Genomic DNA, 4,491 nt, shown 5'->3' on the forward strand with positions numbered 1-4,491 from the left:
TCAGGAAGAGAGATCACCCTCCCCTTCCTTCGGACCTTCTCATTGGTGATAATTCTTGTCAGTCTAAAAGGTATCCTTCCGACTCTTTGTTATGGTTTAGGCTGATCGATCCGATAAGGCTCCTGTCGCTAATCCCGATGACTAACTCAGATCAAACTTTTTCAGTTCGGATTATGGAGGGGTGGGGGTCCCAGAAATATTCTTATCAGCCCCCCGTCTGTTCAGATTTCTAGTAAGTAGACGAAGAGTTCTTTTGTACTCACTTGGGTGTCAAGAGGTGAGGTTCTTTTCTTTATGTAGTCCTTATGTTGGTATTAAGGCGGTGGAGGGTAGAGCTTGCTGCCAGAGTTGCGTTTTGGCGATGTCCTTCCCTAGTGCCCTCGCAGGACCGGCGTCTAGGACTCCGAGGGGCTTAAAAAAGCCCCCTCAGAGTACCTAGGAGGTCAAACCGCGTTTGCGGGCTGCAGGGAGTTCCTGCTTTCCAACCCACTTGCAAGGGTCGGATTGGGGTATCTATGTACCCCAAAAATAACGCAAACTTGGATTTCTCCCAGGACAGCCTGGGGAAATGGAGTGCTCTCTCCAACGGCACCACCGGAAGTCTCTGAGTCAATCCATCTCTTGTTGGGTCTTCCTCTTTTCCTGCTGCCCTCAACTTTTCCTGGCATGACTGTCTTCTCCAGTGACTCTTGTCTTTTCATAATGTGACCAAAATATTTTTACAGTGCTGTATATATGGGCAGATGATCTCCAAAATGTTTCTGATGCTCTTTACCTGGACCAACTGTGGTTCTCAGTTGGAGTCCAGTTTCTAATGTTATGTGATCAAAAGCATTCCCTCATGGTTTTTCTGAATAATTTGGAGGGGTTTTTTTGGGGGGGGGGAACCATTCTTCAGAAAACAAGAGCACATTTGTTTTGTTTGTACCACTTTCTCTGTTTTAATGCAGCCCACCTTAAGACTGGAGCTGCCGGGAAAACATTTGCGGGAAGTCCTCCTGACTGTAGGGCTATTCTGTTTTAGCCAACTGGTGAACTGAGTTGGGTGACGTTGGGGCACAGGAGAGGCATTTGAAAGGCAGGTTGGCCATCTTCCTGGGTTTCCCAGAATGGGGTGCAATATGATCTTGAACCTGTGCTGGCAGACCTGGTCTGGGTGAGGAACACATGAAGCTGCCTTCTACTGAATCAGACCCTCGGTCCATCAAAGTCAGTATTGTCTGCTCAGACCGGCAGCGGCTCTCCAGGGTCTCAGGCAGAGGTCTTTCACGTCACCTCCTTGCCTGGTCCCTTTAACTGGAGATGCCGGGGATTGAACCTGGGACCTTCTGCATGCCAAGCAGATGCTCTACCACTGAGCCACAGCTCCTCCCCAAATTTCCTTGTCCATGTTGATGAACCATTCTTGCGGCGCACATTCATGCACCAGAGTTACCTGCCAATTCCCACGCCTGCCCACATGCCACATCAACGTACGTACTTTGTCAGCGGACCAAACTTTGCATGGCGCAAGAGGCCTCATGGAAAGCCCTCCCAAAGATGCTTTCTCGGTTTTTCCCAAAGGCCCCCTTTCCCACTTCTTCTTGCTCACAGGTTGGTTTTCTCACGAGTCCTCTGTACACTGGTTTGCATAGGTGGATTACTCATGATACTCAGGCCTAATTTAGATGTGTGTAGCGTTCACAGCTTTGGTGAGGAATAACAGATAACAGGAACAGCTGGAGCATCATAAACACTGCTAAGATCACAAGCAGCTCAGGTTGACCTTGTACAAAATGACTGAGCGTTACGTAGTGACGTAGGGATGGCCAAAACACACCTCTTGTTTCAAAGTGGTCCTCCTCCAAGGATGGCTGCGCAATCGCAGTGCGAGTTTAATTATACACGATAGTAAGCTGTTTGCACGCTTGAACAATAATGAGCACTGCGGCTCAGTGGTAGAGCATCTGCTTAGCATGCAGAAGGTCCCAGGTTCAATCCCGGCATCCAGTTAAAGGGACTAAGCAAGTAGGTGATGGGAAAGACCTCTGCCTGAAACCCAAGGCTGCCGGTCTGAGTAGACAATACTGACTTTGATGGACCAAAGGTCTGATTCAGTATAAGGCAGCTTCATGCGTTCAATGAGTAGATGTGCCAGTTAGTAATGTGCTTTCCAAATATATATAAAGGAAGGAGGAAATGAAATGCCCTCTGTTGTTTGTGATTGGGAGTGACGGTGTGCTTCTCTCTTCAACAGCCCCTTGAACTGAGGGAAGGGGTGCCTTATTTGTGTGTGGTTCATTGGCTCAACAACACCAGGGTCAAACCTGTTTATGGCAACACTCAGGAATACTAATAGCGACCTGGGATGCCATCAACAGGCTAAGCTGTGTGGCAGCATCTTGTGGGAGCGAAGATCAGTGCTCAGATTAGGAGGGTGATGACGGGAAGAAGGAGAGGCAACAGGGTAGGTAGCAGAGCATGTGTATTGAAGCACACCCTCTGACCCAAAGCTGTTCACGTGCCCTGCCCTTCTGAAAGTGCTACGGAATGGGGTAAGCCCTGGATGAGCTTAGCCCGGGGCTACTATGTACGTGGATTCTGGTGTGCCTGGGGTTCCCTCGGAATTAGACAGCTCAGCCCTAAAGCTGTTTTCTTCTGTGTATATAAGGGTGCTATCACACATACTGAATAATGCACTTTCAATCCACTTTCATTGCACTTTAACTATCGCAAGTGGATTTTTCCATTTCACACAGGCCATTTATGCAGGGGTATTTAGTTTGCAGTCCCTGCTGGAATGCTTCAAGGCTTCTTTTGCATTATTCATGATTTTACCGATCTTCAGAGTAACTTCACTCTGGCCTCGTTCTTCCCCCTCAGTCCTAGGATCCTGTTTTGGAACAAATTTAAATACTGCTTTGAGGCAAGAGCAACACAAATTCCCCCCATTTCCATGCATATTCTTAACTTTCGTTTTCTCTCCCCATGCCCATTTTGGCTTCTCCCTTCCACATGTCTGTCCCTCCCATCCAACCCCTTCCCTCAAAGTAAACACAAAAGAGGGAGTTAAACCTTCATGAAATATGCAGGAAGACATCAAAGAGAGTCTGCAAAGGTTGAAAGGCAGTTCCTGGAAGGTGGGGAGGAATACCCAGCAAAAGCACACACAGCCTCTTTAAGAGCTGACCCGCCCCCTCCAAGTAAAGTGCAACAAGGCTGCGTTTTCAGGGGGAGGGATTCAGAAGCTCCATGATTCACTGGGGATGCCTGATTAATCACAAGGTACTCCTGGAATTGGGGTGGGGGTGGGGGAGAATCCCTCGTGCATATGATGTTTGAGAATTCAGAGCAGAAAACTGTGCAGCAAGCCAAACACAAATTTCCCCTGCATAAATGACCACAGTAAAATCCAGCAGCAAAGTGCATTGAAAGCGGATTGAAAGTGCGTTATTTGGCATGTGTGAAAACACTCCACAAATTATTATATTTTGATCCTAGTAAGGATTTCAAGCCATAAAGGACTCTCGTTAAATGCTGAGAAAACTTGCCCATGAATGCCCGGTGACTTCTTCTAAACTTTCTTCATTGAAGAAGCTTGTGTTAAATTTTTTTTTTTTTGCACAGGCATTTGAAATCCTGGTCTAACTAGTATCTATTTTAGCTTCTTTCTCCTTTTGAAACCCAACACTATGACTTCTTCAAAGTAGTATATGATCTAAAGCACATTATATTCCGCAGTAACTGGGCAGACTTGAAATAGCCTCTTTCTTTCCAGTTCCTGCTTCTTTTGAGAGACGTACAGCAGAGGAATTAACATGGGATCTTTTCTCCTTGATTGCTCTGCATGCTGGGTAGTAAGAAGGATCCATGAATCGTTAATGAATGGAGTTCGGTTACAAACATACACACTTGAGCAAACTAAAAACCAAGTGAATATAGACTGTCTGATAATAAGTGGTGGTGTATTTTCTGCCTGCCATCTGTGGTGATCAAAATGAAGCAGTCAACCTAAAATATTTAAAATAATTTGACGTTCTCTTGTTATTGTCCATTTGAAGAAGAAGAGTTGGTTTTTATATGCCTACCACTTAAGGAAGAATCAAGCCGGCTTGCAATCACCTTCCCTTCCCCTCCCCACCATAGACACCCTGTGAGGAAGGTGGGGCTGAGAGAGCTCTAAGAGAGGTGTGACTAGCCCAAGGTTACCCAGCTGCCTTTATGTGTAGGAATGGGGAAACCAACCTGGTTCACCAGATTAGAGTCCACCACTCATGTGGAAGAGTGGAGAATCCAACCCGGTTCTCCAGATTAGAGTCCACCACTCCAAATCACCGCTCTTAACCACTACACCATGCTAGCTATTGAACATCCAATAATATTTTATGTTGCCATTTGACAAAATGTCCTTCGGTAGATTACGCCAGTAAAATGGGACAATTCCCATATAAGAATTAATGCATACATGGACGGTATTGAAAATGGAAACATGCAGAAAGAAACCAAAGGGAT

The sequence above is a fragment of the Euleptes europaea genome, chromosome 15, assembly GCF_029931775.1.
Source record: "Euleptes europaea isolate rEulEur1 chromosome 15, rEulEur1.hap1, whole genome shotgun sequence".
In the NCBI taxonomy this organism is placed as follows: domain Eukaryota; kingdom Metazoa; phylum Chordata; class Lepidosauria; order Squamata; family Sphaerodactylidae; genus Euleptes; species Euleptes europaea.